This window comes from Schistocerca cancellata, chromosome 5, assembly GCF_023864275.1.
Source record: "Schistocerca cancellata isolate TAMUIC-IGC-003103 chromosome 5, iqSchCanc2.1, whole genome shotgun sequence".
NCBI classification, from domain to species: domain Eukaryota; kingdom Metazoa; phylum Arthropoda; class Insecta; order Orthoptera; family Acrididae; genus Schistocerca; species Schistocerca cancellata.
In genome coordinates, this window is record NC_064630.1 from 350,888,569 (window position 1) to 350,907,273 (window position 18,705).

General features: G+C 43.5%; 1 protein-coding gene and 1 non-coding gene across 2 annotated transcripts in view; one reads left to right on the forward strand and one right to left on the reverse strand.

Annotated features, from left to right (window-relative positions):
* The window catches only part of LOC126188056 (kalirin), a 2,181,516-nt gene that overhangs the window by 142,599 nt on the left and 2,020,212 nt on the right, over positions 1-18,705 (forward strand). The window lies entirely within an intron of this gene.
* On the reverse strand, positions 9,161-9,235 carry Trnat-ugu (transfer RNA threonine (anticodon UGU)). The gene has a single exon. It is a non-coding gene; the product is annotated as a tRNA-Thr (tRNA).

The following is an 18,705-nucleotide window of genomic DNA, read 5'->3' on the forward strand; positions in this document are numbered from 1 at the left end:
TTCTCATTGCCGCTGACCAAGTGTTTCAGCGTTGCCTTTGCTTTTCCCGGTCACTAACCATTTCGCTGCAACATGCCATAAATTCCCGCCCGCTAACAATTTCGATGCAACATGCCACAAACTGATTCGTATAGAAGTTACTATTCATGAATTGGTAAGGGAATCGTAGGAAAAAACTGTTAAAAACGTCCGTTCAGTTTCTGGTTATTTCAGAATACAGTCTATATTTGAAAACAGTAACTCGTCAAGGGTTTACAACGTAACCAACTCATTTTGAATGCCGCGCAACATCACACACAAGTTCGTGCTTCTGTCGTTGTATGAAATTACAGCCTCTTCATAAGGCAATAGCTGCTGTAGTTTACCGCCGTTCATTTCTTTCACAAGTTTGCTTCCTCCGTGTTGCAGTTTTCTCTTGTGGAACCTAATGTCTCCCACATATTAGACGCAAGAGGTTATAGTTTCCGCACATGTGAATGAACCTGCTGTCTTTTCTAAACATGGGAACCGATCACATCCCCAGAAGTGATAGTCAGTATGACTTCTCGTGGATGAACAGTTTGTAAGCATGCACTGCTCCTACCAGATGCGTATTTTTTGTGCTGCACAAATAATTTTAAACTGTCTCCAAATATCTGTTGCCTCAGTAGTGGATATTTTTGGAGGAATGTTCAAACCTTCAGTAGAGTGCATTCATTTTGATTATTTCCTTTTCATAAAAAGTGCGAGCGCCACATCCTTCTTGTGTCGTGTAGTGTAATAGTCATTGCGTAGGAAGAAAAATGTTCATTGTGTGAATTTTAGGATTTTCGTTAAACTGGTTGGCAGGTTTGAAGAGAGATGTGGAATGGAACCATTCAGCTGAAAAGCTGACTAAATGAACACTTGTCATTGGATAAATGCCATTGAAGCGGTAGGACCATTGATATTAAGAATTGACAACCCCAAGAACAACAGTAAAGGGACGCATTAAACTTACTGCTTAAATATCTACGTATAAAACAATCAGCTCATTTTTTACATATTAAAATAATATGAATACACAGAGAATTCTTAATTCCCACGAAAAAAGTATTAAAAACTTAAGAGCGGCACCTTTCTTTCGCGAAACGTATTATGCCCTAATCATTTAATTTCTTAACGGTGTAGTTTAGGTGTCTGTGAATCGTGTGTATAGAAAATTGGCTACCCCCAATCTCATGTTTATGTTGTTGACGACAGTGAGAGATTAAAGGAACTAAATGTGCCCACTGTTCGAAGTTTAGTTCCAACACCACAGTACATTATTAGGCATGGTCCAGTTAGAGATAGTTCCCCAATGTCAGTCTCTGTAATTGCTTTTTCTTAGGATGAATAGTGAGTAGTGCGTTAGAAACCTTCCATGGTATATCTAATGTTAATAATGTAACTGAAAACATAAAAAAGGAATATCTGAATACAGTCAGTCAACTGAGAAAATGGGCTTTCTTCAGGAAGTATCTGAAATAATTTGCAAGAGTGAAAATGTTTAGTACGGGTGTAGTAACGTTACGTTGACTCGAGGTCATTAGACGGTAGTCCACGAAATCCGCTATGGCCTTTCATGGAGTAAGAATACCGATGGAGGGACCTACGGAAAACTTTAATCAGTATGGCCATGTTGGTATTTGAACCGCACTTCTCCGGAATATGGGCTCATTGTCTTAACGATTACGCCACCTCAGTCTGTAATTTACAAGAACAAAACTTCGTTTTAGAAGTTTAAGTGCCTGAGAAGCAGGTTCGTTCATAGACAAAACTAAGTAATTTTGGCTTCTTTGATGGGGCGTGAGAGAAAAACAAATAGTTGTTCATAAAAGTAGGAGCTTTTTGATCGCTGTAATTAAAATCCGTTTTGGATAGAGAAAGTATCATATCTCAACTTACGTGAACTGCATGCAATGTACGCAGTAATTTCGCTTTATTATATATTATTCAGGTTACTAAATTTTGTGACGACTTCAGTGCGAGTGAGACGTTTTGACACTGCTTTTGAGATTACTTTTTTTTCTTTTTTTTTAATTCTAATGAAGTTCAGTTATGCCTGAATTTCTGTTGATCATTATTTTTAGTAAATTGAAAACCGAGGACAGCCGCGCGGAGTGACCGCGTGGTCTTAGATGCTATGTCACTGACTGCGCGGCCCCTCCCGCTGGAGGTTCGAGTCCTCCCTCGGACATGGACGTTTGTGTTGTTCTTAGCACAAGTTAGTTTAAGTAGTGTGTAAGTCTAGGGACCGAATTTGTGTAAGTCTAGGGGCCGATGGCCTCAGCACCCCTTTAGCCCCATTTTGCGCTCCCCATATTCATTGTTTTGAAAAAAGAAAAACGATTTAGTTAATACCCATAAAACTTTTATTGACGCTCGGTCTTGTTACGGAAATGACAATGTACAAATCGCAGGGAAAAAATGTTTTAAAATGAGCTATACTAGGCACGTCGCGTTTACCTTGCCACTCGTCGAAAATGACCTTGGTCACTTGTTAACTGTTAATTTTGATGAAAGCAGTCTGCTAGTAAAGTATGGTACCTCGTGTATTTTGCAGACCTGCTCAGAAAACTCGTATAAATACAAATGTGTATATGAAGAGTAGAAAATCGGTTAAGGGGCTCCGGAAAGGCTCAAAATCATAAAAAGTTCAATTTTTACTTTTTTGCGTTTTCTGAATCTGCAGACTATTACCTTTTAATAGATATATAATTTATTCAATTCCGAAGACTACAACTATTTTTAAATTTTTTTTGAAATGTGTTCTACGTGGGCGTGACCCACTGTGGCGCTGTTAAACTGCTGTCAAATAGTGTTATTATTAACGTCCGTGTTCATCAGGTACATTTTAGTGATGTGAGATAAAGTATGTGTTGTGGCTAACCTGTGATGGTTCAATATATATCGCTGGTGTAATTGTCGATTGTTTCATGTTTATTTACTCTGTCGTTATCTCGAAAATATTCGTAATTAATTCTGTTTCTTGAGTCTCTGTTTTGTTGAAGTATAATAATGAGTAAAAGTAAAGTTGCTGTTGCGACTTTCAATAATGGTAACATTATAAGGTGCAAGGTATTTAGAAATATGGGAATGAAGATAGGTTCTAACATGGTACGAGCGATGCTTGCTTTAGACAAGGAACGCCTTCGGGCTGCAGACAGGGCTGTAAAGAGTCTAGAAATACAAGCAAGAGTAAACAGGAGGAGGAACAAGAGGAAGCTGGAGGAGGAGTTTGCAGAGGATGAAGATAATCCATCCTATGGACCTGGAATGCACTAAAAAGTTAATCCAATCTTTGTCGCTCGATTCCCAAAACTTTTATTTTCTCATACTAATTACATGTTTTCTAAGGATCTTCCAAACATATTTGTTTCAAACTTCCAGTAAATGTTACACAGTACCTTCTGCATAATTTAACACAGCCTTTTTCCAAAAAACTGTATATTTTTGAATATATAAATAAAAAATTGCAAAAAAATGTTGTGAATTTTCATTACAATTGAAAAAAAAATCATCTTTAATAACTGAATTAAAATTTTGTAAAATCCCTGTGTTCAGTTGTAGCCCATATTCCAATAAATAATCTGTAAAAAGTTCAACTTCCTACCTCAAATACTTTGTGAGGAAAGATGTAATTTATAAGCGTTATTTTAACATTGCAAGTATAGGGCGTTCCGGAGCCCCTTAAATAAGTATAGAAACGGATTATTTGACTGGAGGTATAGGTGTGAAGGTTTGTCTGGTCCGCAAGGTTGCGCAGAGTAACACAAACCGTATCCTGTGCCTTTGCTACTGGAGACTTGCGGACTCTCTTGTGTCACGTAGGCGGCCGGCTGGGCTGATGTTCCCCGTGTTTGACTTGCCGCGCACGCCAACAGACGCGGTTTAATTACATAGTCTCTCCTCTTTTCTTTCCACTGCTCCTGGGAATTTCTCTTGTTCTCTTGTCGGCCGCCTAAAGGGGCAATGCCGTTGGCTTGGAGGCAAAAACGTCTGCGGAGAAGTGCTACATCAAGGCCTGGGTATTCCTAAAAGAAAGTCTACTATTTATATTAAGCCTTGTTGTGTTCACTGTTTTTAGGATGAAAATGCGTTTAACTTGTAGCTTTGCAACGTTTTGAACTGACATGTAATGATGCGTATGGAGTGAGGGCAATATGACTATTTTAAAATCAGTGCCGCGTTCGTGTCTTTGTGAGTATCGTTAATAGTTGTGAAGATTTTCACCGTTTTTCGCGTCTGCGGCTACTAAAAGCTCCGTCGTTTCTAGGTCCCCGGTTAACACACATACATACAACCAACCTAGTATTCCTCTTAATCGGTTTAGATAGATGATATTGTAAGGGGCAGTCAAATGAGGTCATAATGACTTTCCCGGAGCTGACGTGCCTGTTTCGACTACGTTGTAGAAGTTTCGCTGGGAAGTCCATATACATCTTGCATACTGTCTCGATCTTCCCCATGCAATTTCATAATTTTGGAATCCTGAAGAAAGTCGATCGTGGCCGTCGATTTTCTTCGAACGAAGAGGTGCACGCATGGGTATAATCATGGTTCCGTAGGCAACTGCAAACATTTTTCGATGGAGGCATTGACCGTCTTGTCTCATAGTGGGATAAATGTATTAACGGTAATGGCGTATACTTGTGGTTCTAATGGCTCTGAGACTTAACTTCTGAGGTCATCAGTCCCCTAGAACTTAGAACTATTTAAACCTAACTAACCTAAGGACATCACACACATCCATGCCCGAGGCAGGATTCGAACCTGCGACCGTAGCGGTCTCGCGGTTCCAGACTGTAGCGCCTAGAACCGCTCGGCCACTACGGCCGGCACCCCCCCCCTCCCCCGCCTCTGAAGTGCTTCAGTGTCTTCCTTTAACCCGACGTGGTGCGGGTCCCAAGCACTCGAGCAGTGTTCAAGAATAGTTCGCACTGGCGTCCTGATGTGGTCTCCGTTACAGATGAACCACATTTTACCAAACTTCTCCCAATTACCCAAAGTCGACCATTCGGCTCCTCTATCACAATCATCACATGTCCGTTCCGTTTCATGTCGCTTTGCAACGTTAAGCCCAAACATTTAAACGAAGTGAGTGTTTCAAGCAGGACACTACTAATACTATATCCGAACATTACGGGTACTTTTTTGCTACTCGTCTGCATCAACTTATATTTTTTCTACATGTAGAGCTATGTGCCATTCATCATAGCAACTACAAATTTTATCTAAATCATTTTGTATCCTCTTACAGTTACTCAACTTCGACTCCTTCCCGTACATCACTGCATTGCCAGAAAACAACCGCAAATTGCTAGCCACCCGATCCTCCAGATCATTTATATATACAGAAAATGATAGCCATTTTGTCACACTTCCCTGTGGGCTCCTGAGGATACCCATGTGTAAAACATAGTGGCATGTAGCCTACTCCTCTGAAATAGCAGCAGTGAGAACGCCAAATTTACCTTCTCCATTGACGGATGAATGACCTTCAGCACTGTCTCATGGCCACACTCAACGATTCGTTGCGGAGAGATTTGTCGCAGAAGTCTGGTGGTCAGGAACTGTACACCACCACCTCTCCCTCCCCTAGCTAGCGAAACTCAAAGGATGAAAATGTCTTCCAGTGCTAGGATTCGATTCAGCTACCAGGCGTGCGTTAACGATCTCGGATACGGCGGAGGGTGGACGAAAAGAAAGAAAGATCGTAAATTGATCACCAAGAAGTTTTATGAGGAATGAGAAGAGATGCTGTCCTGGAAGCAGGTGAGCGCACACTTCAGTCCACCGATCTGGCAGAAAATCCTAAAAAGTTTTGGTGTTACGTTAAATCAGTAAATGAATCAAACCCTTCTGTCCGTACACCCAGTGACCGAAGTGGCATCAAACCGAATATTGGCAAAGAAGACTGAAATAATAAATTCTTTTTACCGAAATTGTTCCTCTGAGGAAGATCGTGCTGCAGTTCCTCCTTTCAGTCATCACATAAACGTCAAAATGACGGATATCAGAAACAGCGATGAGGGCCAGAAAGCCAGCTAAAATTTTTAAGGAGAGGGAAGGCGGCTGGAGTCGACAGTATTTGAAAGAACATGTTCCTCTTCTAGCACCACTGAACCGTAGCTCGCTGGAGGAAGAAAGCATTCCTAGTGATTGAAAAAAATGTGTGGTATCGATAGTTACGATGCCACGGCGTAGGTGGAAGTTCTTAGGTTGACACTACGACAGACACCGACGACAGCGCCCTCTAGCCGGCACTGTGGAGCTCCAGATTCTCCCCATTTGGTTAATAGCAGACGGCCGGGACACTTCGCTTCATATAGAGATTGTGCTCATCTATACAAAGTTCTGTATGCCTCTGTATATATTCCTGCACCAGTAAACCACTTTTACTTATTTGCAGTACCGACGTGTTTTACCTCACCTGCTCCTGCTCGCTTCCTTCATTCGGCCAACCCTTCAATTTTCAGGAGCAGACCCACGCGCCGCCTTCCAGGCGGGATAAAAAAAAAAAATTGAGCCGGTCATTTCCAGTATTCAAGAAGTGTTATCGAACAAACGCACACAAATATAGGCGTATAGCGCTGACGCCAGTCTGCTGGAGACTTTTGGAAAACCTTTGATGCTCGCGTCTTACGTCCATTCTGACGATCGATGATCTCCACTGTAGCAATAAACGGATTCCGCAAACAGCGAACGTGTCAAGCCCAGCTCAGTCTATTCGATCACGAGACCAAGAAGGCAGTAGATATCGGCGCTCAGACTGATGCCCTTTTCCTTGACTTTCGGAAGGCGTTCGACAGAGTTTCGCACAATTGCCTAATGAACAAAATACGAGTACGAACGAATGTAAATACTCAGAAGTAAAAGTAACTTTGGGCGTACACCACTATGTATATAAATGACCTAATGGATAATGTTGGAAGTTCCATGAGGCTGTTCGCGGATAATACTGTTGTACACAGAGAAGTCACAGCACTAGCAAATCAGGGCGAAATGCAGAAAGAGCTGCAGAGGAACGACGTTTGGTGCAGGGATTGGCAGTGACTCTCAACGTGAACAAACAGTTGCGCATAAATAGGCGGAAAGACTCATTATTGTGTGATTTCACGATATCCGAACAAGCTCTTGAAGCAGTCACATTCATTAAATATACGGAAGTAAGCTTACTGAGCGATTTAAAGTGGAACTAACACATAAAACTAATCGCAGTCAAATCAAATGACAGAATTGTCAAAACGTATAGTGCACCCACGTAGGAGGTACCTTACAAAACCCTCGTACGACTGATGCTTAAGAACTGATCGTCAGTCTGGGACTCTTGCTATGTAGGAGTGATAGAGAAAATGGAAAGAATCCATAGAAGAGTAGCATGTTTCACCAAAGGCTCGTTCAGGAAGCGCGAAAGTGTCACTTAGGTGCCCATCTAACTTCAGTCGGACAAGGATGGAAGATTAGAGTTTAACGACCCGCCAACAACGCGGTCATTAGAGACGGATCACAAGCTCAGGTTACTAAACGATGGGGAAGGAAATCGGCTGTGCCATTTCTGAAGGAACCACCCAGGTATTTGCATGGAGCGATCTATGGAAGTCACGGGAAACCTAGATCTGGACGGCCGGACGGGGATCTGAACCGTCATCCTTCCGGATGCGAGTACGTTCCTAGAAGAGCGAAGCAATGTATTGCTTCCTCCGACATGTATTCCGGGGAAAGACCATGAAGGTGACATTACAGAGATTCGAGGTCACAGGAAGAATTACGAACAGTCGTTCTTCCCGCGCACCAGTCACAACTGGAATAGGAGAGGGGGGACACGACTGTGGTACACAAAGTACCCTCCGCCACACACCTTGAGGTGGATTGCGTAGTATAGATATAGATGGTGCCTCACACCTTGTTCTGACGTCTGCAACAGTAACGGAGGTATCGTTTTGGAATCTAATGTATTCTGATTCCTGCACATTGTCGTATCCCTGGTGAAGCCTGGTAGCAGAACGGACGTGCCGTTCCAAGTTGCAGAGTAAGGCGATATAGCGCGGCCAACCGCAAGGGCTGCATCCGATCCACCTGCGGTCTGCGCAGGAAGCGCGCATGCGCGGGAACCTTCCGCGCCACGCACCCGGACGGACACCCTACACCTGCGCGGAGAAAACTGCTACCGCCGCGTCGCGCCCACACGTGTTGTTTGTACGCCGATAGCATGACTAGACGAGCTATTGTTATTAGCATAGCTCTCGTCTGTTTAGATATTTCATTCGTGGCGTCTTACTTTTGTAAACAAGTTGTCTCGCTGGACGAAATGTAAATAATGATCCGGTATTTTATAATCAAGGTTTCATTCTCGTTACGCCACTCCTTACACGTGCATACACCGTTCTATGAGTTTCGTGTCTGGACAAACTGTAGGTAGTGATTAGTTACGTTGTAAAGATTGTCGGAACACTAATCTTGTATTCCTAATATTGCCATAGTATTTGTTTTAAAACTTTTGATTGTGATGTTTCACAGTCGTACAGCTCCCAGACAGCGCAGAGCACCAAGCGCCACTTCACCAGGCAGGGAAGAGAGCCAAACACAGAACGACTCAGTTTGCCAAACTAACTCCCGTTTCTGAGATCGAAATTTTTATTCATTGTTGATTATAAGCTGCAATTATTGCATGCGAGAAGTTTAAATTTTGTCAGACACTGACACGAACGTGCCTTCCGCAGGCATTGTGGTGTCAGTGTCAAGTCACTATACATTCAGTGAAGTATTGAAGAAAATGCCTGACACTATAATGACGCCGAATCATTAAACTCGAGGCACTATCCGTAAGAGGATTTAACAAGGCGATCGTGGCAAACTTCGGTATCATTAGCAGCTATTCTCATTTAACGCGTCAGTAATACCAGTTAACTCGTGCACGTATCTACGCGTAACAATTTGTTGGAGTATGAAATTGAATGATCACAAAGGCTGGGTCGTAGCTAAAGCAGACGGCAGACGTCGGTTCATTGGGAGGATACCGGATAATCCAATTAGTTTACGAAGAAGGTTGCTAGTAAAACACTTCTTCGACCCATCCTAAAACGAAATGATAGTTAAATCGACACCCTAGCTGTAAACAGGCGTTGATATACATCACTGGGGACACGTTGAATATGTGTGCCCCGACCGGGACTCGAACCCGGGATCTCCTGCTTACATGCCAGACGCTCTAACCATCTGAGCCACCGAGGGCACAGAGAATAGTGTGCCTGTAGGGACTTCTCCCTTGCACGCTCCCCGTGAGACCCACATCCTAAAATATTGCGCAAGTGAGTGGGATCAAAACCAGAAGATACTGAGCGTATAGAAAGAAGGGTACCAAGAATGGTCACATGTGCGTTTGACTCTAGGGAGGCCCTAAGGAAAAGCTATAAAACTTGAAGGTGGCACATACTTGAAGATAGGCGTCAACTATCCTGCGAAAGGGTACTTACAAAGTTGTAAGACTATTATTAAGTCAATAATGTAATAATACACTACAGCTCCCTACTTGCCGCTACCGCAGAGACCGCGAAGACAAGATTGGGCTAATTATAGCGCTCCAAACGCGAATGGAATTGCAAAAAACTCTAACCTTTGGTATAATGAAAAGCACCTTCTGCCATGCAATTCACAATGGATTGTACTTTATGTATGTAGACACAGGTTTAAAAGCGAAAAAGAATGGTTCGTGTAGTTTAAAGATGAGCATAGTGAGTTGTCGGTGTAGTGCTGCTGAATTTTGGTAGGCGCGAACTGACTTGTTTCGAGTAATTCTAGAAATGATACGCAGTGATTAGCACTCTGGGCAGTCCTTCAAGGGAAGGGAGTTTCAAGTTCCCATCTGGCCATCAAATATACAGTGACGGAAAAAGTCTCAACACCAAATAGTAGTTGTGCGACATAAACGAAAGTTCGTAGGGGTGTTTGTACATTTTAAGATGATGTCTGTTTAGATTTCGCACCAGTTGCTTAAGAGCGGCGCTAGTAGCGTCACTATGAGGATGCAAATCAGGTTTGCTTTAAATACACGCTGTAACGGGCGTTAGGGTTGGTTATCTCTGAGATTGAACGTGGTGAGTTGGTGCTAATCAAGAATGACGCCATTATCAACTCTTCACTGAGTATGAACGAAGTCGTGTAATAGGGCTACGAGAAGGTCTATTTTCCTTCTGCGACACTGCAGAAACACTTGATCGGAATGAAGCTACTGCACACGATTGCTGGCAGTAATCGTCACCAGAATGCGCGGCCGCAAGAAGACCGGACTCCCGACGGTCACGTGGCACTAGCGAGAGAGAAGACTGTCGTGTTCGGCATATGGCTCTGCCGTATCGTATCTGCAGCAGCAATTCGAGCAGCAGTTGGCACCACAGGCACTGTTACAAATCTGATACTTGAAGGACAGCTCCGAGCCAGACGCCCTGTAGCGTGAATTCCACTGCCCTCAAACCACTGCCATTTGCGTCTTTAGTGACGTAAAGTAAGAGCTCATTGGGAGGCAGGGTGGACATCTGTTGTGTTTTCTGCTGAAAGCCGGTTCTGCCTCAGTGTCAGTAAGGGCCGTGTGTTGGTTAAAAGGAGGCCAGTTGAGGCCGTGCAAGCATCCTCGCTGCGTGCTAGAAACTCTGGGCCTATACGTCGAGTCACTGTCTGAGTTGCGAATTCATATGGCAACAGGAGCACTCTAGTCGTTATCCCACGCACCCTGACTGCAAATTTGTACGTCAGTCTGGTGATTCGACCTGATGTGCTGCCTTTCATGAAAAGCATTCCACGGGATGTTTTCCAACAGTATAACGCTCGTCCAGATATCGCTTTTGCAACCCAGTATGCTCCGCAGAGTGTCGTCGTGTTGCCTCGACCTGCTCGATCACCAGATCTGTCTCCAGTCCATGGTACACCATCGGACGACAACTGCAGCGTCATCAACAAACACATTAATTGTCCCTGTATAGGCCGACCAGGTTCAACAGGCATGAAACGTCATCCCACAAACTGACATCCGGCACCTGTACAACGATTTATGCACGTTTGCATGCTTGCATTCCAGAGTCTGGCGGTTAAACCGATTATTAATGTACAAGCATTTCACATTTGCATTGTCTTACTTCACGCTTACATCATAAGCGTGACCTTGGAATGTTAATCACTGAAATATGCTACCTAGACAAATGTATTCTCGAAATTTGTTTACTCTACATTAACAATTTTTTGTTTTTTTCCCGTCTTTGTAATTTTTTTCTTCGATTTTCCTGAATCGTTCAAGCCGAATACTGAGATGGACTCTTTAAAACGGACACAGTCGATATCTTTCTTCATCTTTGCCCTATCCGAGCTTGAATAGCGTCTTTAGTGACCTGGTCGTCAATGGGTGTTAAACCTTCACCTTCCTTCATTCGTTTCGAGCTGTTGTGTCGAAGAAGGGCACCATCAACTTTTCGTGGTCTCCAGGAGTCACATTTATGTACTACTTAGTTTTCCCGTTCCTTGTCTCTGCACACGATAGTCACCAGTCCTTCATTTGACAGTTTTATTTTTGTAGCCTCATTGTCATGTACCATGAGATGGGAAGGAAAGTAGTGTACGAACTATATTTTGCGTGTTTTCAATATCCGGCGTTGTCCTCGGGGAACAAATAGACAACCAGCCCGCTCTTTTCCTGATTAAAGATACTCTCACGGTACCGTACCCGTCTCCGATCGGCGCCGACTGAATCCCGCTTTCTATCCTGTCCCTTTTAGGCATTTCATGCCCACACGTCACTCGAAAATATCCTGCAAACAGATACAAGGAAAAAAAATTAAGAAAATGTGATAGTCTATGAAAGGAGATTATGTAGGACTGACTGAATGGAGGTCTCGCTGCCTCGATGCGTTTTCCCACCAGCGCGCCGTGGCTACGACTTTCGTCAGCGAAAGGGAGGGAAGGCTGGTGCGGGCGACCTTTGCCGTGACCTCGTTGCAGGCACTCTCGCCTCTCGGCGTTACGTGGCTGTCGGCCCGCGCGCGCCGGCGTACCTTGGTAAAGGTCCTCACCACTCAACGGCGAGCGAGGAACACCGCTATTCAAATATGCTTATGTCAGCCGTCTTTACACTGAAAACATACACTTCTCACTTTTCATCTTTCCTCCCGTCGTGTCCCTGGTTTTCCTTTCCACCATACGCAACTCCGACGCATCGTCCGGCAACCGTTGCAACAGGAAACACCGATACATATAACCGGCGCCTCCGCAACTCAGCATAATACGCGAGTGATATGCCCGTTAATCCTGACTCACGGCAGCAACGCTCCATCGATATCGACAGAAGACACAGCTAGCACAACTGAATTGACTGAGGCAATATCCAGAATGCGTGGAAAGTACTGGACAGTTTCAGAAACCCATGTATTCAAAAATTGGAAATTTGTGTTAAGGACTATGGGACCAAACTGCTGAGGTCATCGGTCCTTAGGCTTACGCACAGGTCATCGGTCCCTAGGTTTACGCACTACTTAAGCTAACCTAAAGTAACTTACGCTAAGGACAACACACACACCCATGCCCGAGGGAGGACTCGAACCTCACTTGGGGGGGGGGGGGGGGGCAGCCGCGCGAACCGTGGCAAGACGCCTAAGACCGCACAGCTATCCCACGCGGCCCATGTTTTCACCTCCGCTGTCGAGCGTGATCAGTCTCTAAGAGTAACGCACGTGACTGGAAACCGAAAGCTCACGCCATCGATTCCTGCCGGAAGACCGAAATTTTGCAGCTTGTCTTTACCCTAGGTTTCACTTTCCAGTGACGTTAAGATACACCAGGGAACGACACATAATTCGGATTCCGTATTGAACTGTAGGTTCCCGTTCCCCGATAGAATTACTGCCCAATAAATAGGCTAAGGGCGCGTAAGTAAGCGAAGTGGCGTCCAGTTGATAGAACTTGCAAACAGGAGACTGAACATCTCTCCGGAGGAACCCATAGGCAATCATGCCATACAAATTAATTTTTGTACTTTAATTTCTAAAACGATGTCATGCCGATGTCCGAGCGGCACTTCAATTCACGCCAAGACGTATTGCTGAACATACACTGAAGAGCTGAAAAGTTGGTACACCTGCCTAATATCGTGTAGGGCCCACTCGAGCACGCAGAAGGCCCGCAACACGACTGGCATGGACTCGACTAATGTCTGAAGTAGTGCTGGAGGGACTTGACGCCATGAATCCTGCATAAATCCTGAGTACGAGGGGGTGGAATCTCTTCCGAACAGCACGTTGCAGAGCATCCCAGATATGCTCAATAATGTTCACGTATGGGGAATTTAATGGCCAACGAAAGTGTTTAAACTCAGAAGAGTTGTGGAGCTACTCTGTAGCAATTCTGGACACATTGTCGTGCTTGAATTGCCCAAATCGGTCGGAAGGCACAATAGAGATAATTGGATGCAGGTGATCAGGCAGGATGCTTACGTACGTGTCACCTGTCAGAGGCGTATCTAGATGTATCAGGGGTCCCATATGACTCCAACTGCACACTCCTCACACCATTATAGAGCCCTGCTGACAGGCGTGGTCCATGGATTCATGAGGTTGTCTCCATACCCGTACACGTCCATCCACTCCAGACTCGTCCGACCAGGTAATATGTTTTCACTCACCAACAGTTCAGTGTCGTAATTGACGGGCTCAGGCGAGGCGTAAAGCTTTGTGTCGTGCAGTCATCAAGGGTACACGAGTGGGCCTTCGGCTCCAAAAGCCCATATCGACAATATTCCGTTCAATGGTTCGCACGCTGACACTTGTTGATAGCCCATCATTGAAATCTGCAGGAATTCGGAAAAGGGTTGCACTTCCGTAAGGTTGAACGATTCTCGTCAGTCGCCGTTGGTCGCTTTCTTGCAGATCTTTTTCCAGCCGCAGCGATGTCGGAGTTTTGATGTTTTACCGCATTCCTGATATTCACAGTACACTCGTGAAATGTTCGTACCGGAAAATCCCCACTTCATCTCTAACTCGGAGATGCTGTGTCCCATCGCTCGTGCGCCGACTATAACACAACGTTCAAACTCACTTAAATCTTAATAACATGTCATTGCAGCGGCAGTAACCGATCTAAGAACTGCACCAGACCAGCGTCGTATTGAGCCCGTTTCATATCTGTATATTTGAATACGCATGCCTATACCAACTTCTTTGGTGCTTTAGTGTAGAATAGACATGCTACCTGAGGGGAAGAAAACGACCTTCTAAGTAATAAAATTGATGTATTATATTTGTCCAGCCTTCGGTCAGACAAATTATTGTCGGGATCGACCTATTCAGAAGTCATCATCAGACGATTTGAATTTGTTACACAGTAACTCGTCAAAAGGATGCCCAAAATCACGTCGGTAAAAGTACAACAGTCACGTTTCTGTGGCTATGACAGTGCTCTTTTGTAACTCTCTGAACGTCGTTCAAACTGGACGGTGAAAACTTTGTCGTCGGCGAAGTCTCAGAGCCAGATATTAGGCACTAATATTTTTGAGAAACGCGTCGGCCAGGAGCACAAGGTGTCGTAGCCGAATGCTCCCAATCTGTTGTCGTGGCAGATATGGATTAACACTTCGTCGCTTGTATTCAGCCCATTGAAGTGAAGTATATTCAATCAATGGAAATTAAATAACTTAGATCCAATGTTGTGAAACAAAATGTGACGTACGGGAAACGCGCGGTTTGTAAATGACAGTAATATGTTGATTTTTAATAAAAATCTTTTATTTATACAAAATCAAATGGTGAGATTTTTACATGGTCACTTACGAAAAACTGTGTCACCCAAGTGGCGGCCATTCTCTCGAATGCAATTTTCAGTTCTCTGTCAAAAGCTACTGTCGACTTTGGCCAGCGGGCATTGATCAGTCAGACCTAATCGACCTACTTTTCAGCTTTCAACTCCAAAACCTGGCGGCTTCATCTTAAGAATATTTCCTGTTGATGTGAAAGCTGTAAATGTAGGATCGTATTCGGACTTGAAGTTATGCGATTAAGACGGCGACGAAATATCTGCCATGTTGCAGCATTTAGCCCAAAGGTATGGCACGCGAACACGCGATACTCTTATCATCCACTCTTCCGTTGCTACTAAAATGGCGTACAGATCCGAAGTGAATGATCCGCTACAGAATTCGGTATACCAGCTTATCTAAAAACGCCTGATTCACGTAGATCATCTCGTATTTCAGTGATATCCGCACATAAATACAGTATCATGAATAAGTAGTTACAGATGAAAGTTTTTGACACACTGTGATTTGAACCTAACGGCTTCTAATGTCGTTTTACGCCAGTAAATTTAATTGATTCTGTCATCATTGATCCTATTAACTTTGTTTCAGTGAATTAAATGTTCAAATGTGTGTGTATTCCTAAGGGACCAAACTGCTAAGGTCATCGGTCCCTGGACTTACACACTACGTAAACTAACTTGTGCTAAGAACAACACACACACCCATGCCCGAGGGATGACACGAACCCCCGACGGGAGGGGCTGCGCAATCAGAGACATGGCGCCTCTAACCGCGAGGTCACTCAGCGCGGCAGTGAATTAAATGCAACTAATATTGGTGAAATGGTGCTCTACGGTCCTGCACTAACTGTATTCCCCTATTCGTTATTATTCCACATACCCTGTGGGAGAATCCCTAGTTGTAGTTGTCGGAATTAATAGGGAAAGAAGCTTCAGCGATATTAAAAATCGGAGTCGGTCGTGAAATTGTGTGACAATTTCTTCATGAAGGAAAATGAGCCATACGGACTTCACTGAGAAACAACACGAGACACTTTGAGTTCGGCTGTCACATTCAGTGTTGGCGACAGTGCGATGTTTCTCAGTTTCCCCTGGTCGAGAACTTGTGTCTATTGACATTTACATTATCTGATCAAAAGTATCTGGACACTTAGGACGTGGCATGTGTCGATCCTTCACGTTTACGACGGGCCGAATTCTGCTAGGGACACTTTCCATGAGGTGTCTGAATGTCTGTGGAGGAGTGGCAGCCCATTCTTGCTCATCAAACCAAAGAAGGCAGTGATGTTGGACTGTGGGGTCTGGAGCGACGTCGACGTTCAAACTCATGCCAGTGGTATTTCATTGAGGTCAGCTTGGGACTCTTGGCAGATCAGTCCATTTCAGCAATGTTATTGTCCACAGACCATTGCCTCACCGAAGCTGCCTTAGGACAGGGTGCATTGTCCTGCTGATAAATGAAAAACAATCGTCGTGTCCGAGCTGTTCCTCTGCTGTACGCAGTACGTAATGCTGTAAAATGTATTATATCCTTCAGCGTTTTCTGACGCGCAGTAGGAGGATCACACTCATAAATAATTTCTTCATCCAATTTCATCCGATTTTTTACAACCACCCTCCGCAGTGCTCGACGGTCCCTGCCCGTGAGTACATGAGGTCTGCCAGGTCTTGGTTTAGTTGCGGTTCTTCCTTCGTGTATTTCCTTCACTGTCACATCGCCAACAGTTGGCCTGAGAACTGTTGTAATGTCCCTGATTCATTCGTTGCTCAGGAGATATCCAATGACTAGTCCACGTTCGAAGTCACTCTGAGCTCTCTTGACCAGCCCATTCTGCTGTTACTGCTGCTTCTCTACGGACGACACAATACTCCTCATCCCCTTATATACTGGCGGGCTTCGCCTTTCGTGACATCTAATGGTTAATTCCACATTGCAAGGGGTGGCCGGATACTTTTGATCAGATATTGTACATCGGAACGTAATATCGCTTATTCAGTCGTAATGATTCATTCCAGAAAATCCTCATCCTCTCCGATAATTTCTATAACATCCTTACAAAACGCCCACGATTTTACAGGACCATTTTATTGGATTTTATGTATCATGAAAAATTCATACGAGTTCCACTGCAGTCGCTTCCGTGTAATCTTCCTGACCGACGTTTGAAACCGCAACTGTAAAGCAGCTTACTGACAATGACTTCTGCGGAATACTTTCCGGTCCGTTGCCTAGTGACATCCCAAATGTTGCTTGTCGACGTCTTGGAACAAGAGGCAAGTCTGGGAAGGAGCAGTGTCATCTGTCATGCGCCGAAGAGTGTTTCGATTTTATGAGCACAAGATTATTTATTTTACCCGTATTGAAACACACTACACTGCGCTGGACAAAAGGTAATTGTATTTGACTTATGTATTACTATACTTGAAATTATATTCGTAGATTATCGCTTCCACAAGATCTTAATCATCAAATTGGGTTCTATGTACTCGCCTTGCGAAAAGAAAGAAAGAGGCATTAACTTACTAAGCAATATGACAATAAGTGACACGAGATTTCTTTTTAATTAATGTTAACTTTCATTAGGTAGATGTACCCATCTAAAGTACGTATTTTTAAAAAATTGAAAACGAACCATTCGTTTTGTAATAATAGACAACTGTTTTTACAAGCTTGTGGTAGGGTTGGTTGTCTTACAATAAAATGTAAATAGGGATGTCACTGACGTGTCATGAGAGGTTGTAAATGGTATAGTACCCTTAATTTCAGTGCATTTCTGGGACTTTAGTTTGACGCCCATCGAAAAATATTACCTTTTCAGTTTCAAGGACGCTGGACGCTTCGGTAATTTAAGACCCCTCACATTGATGTTGACGTATTTATATCAATGTAATACTTTTTTTCGCGTATTGCTTCAAGAACATGCTAAAATAAATTTAACATTAAGTGGTTTTTATGTGTTTTTGTGGTATTCGCTCAAGTAATCACAGATGAAAATACAGCTTCCTAGAAAAATAATTATTCCAAATTACCGTCTTGTGAAGCAGATGTGTGCAAATCATCCTTGGAATAGTATTATTCTCTATGTATTCTGAGGCTTTTAGAAACTTCTCGTGCGTTGGTTCAAAATGGTTCAAATGGTTCTGAGCACAATGGGACTTAACTTCTGAGGTCATCAGTCCCCTAGAACTTAGAACTACTTAAACCTAACTAACCTAAGGACATCAAACACATCCATGCCCGAGTCAGGATTCGAACCTGTGACCGTAGCGGTCGCGCGGTTACAGACTGTAGCGCCTAGAACTCGTGCGTTGGTAGTGTGACGTTATGTATATTATTTCTGCAACCTTTTATAGCAGCATAAAGCTCAACGCAAAGATTCAACATTTGAAACTGTAGCTGCACAGACGTTTGAATTATCAACGGAAGAAAAGCGTACAGAATGTAGGCCTCTACATGTACGAAAAATAGGATTAGAACAATAAGATGAATATACTTTCCGTAATTACCTTCCGAGATACGAAAACTGTACAAACTTATGTGTCTGAAATAAGGTGCAAAAGATTCTCCATTCGGTATTATGTGTCTGAAATAAGGTGCAAAAGATTTTCCATTCGGTATTATACGAAAATGTCATGACAACAAAACAAAATGGAGCTGTGACACGAATTTAACTGCATGAACATTGTAAGAATTGAAGTTTGTTTCCTTGAGGATGACATGAAGAAATATTCTTTGAACACTCACATTCGTAATGTTTCGATATGCAAGTGCTTGTTTTTCTCCCGCAACAATGAAGACAGTTACGTGACAGAAAGTCCTAACAAGAAATTTTGTGTGTTTTCTGAACGCATAATCACTTGTTTAGTGTTTTTTCTTAGTTACTGTAACAAGCTTTATCGTAGGCCAAGCTT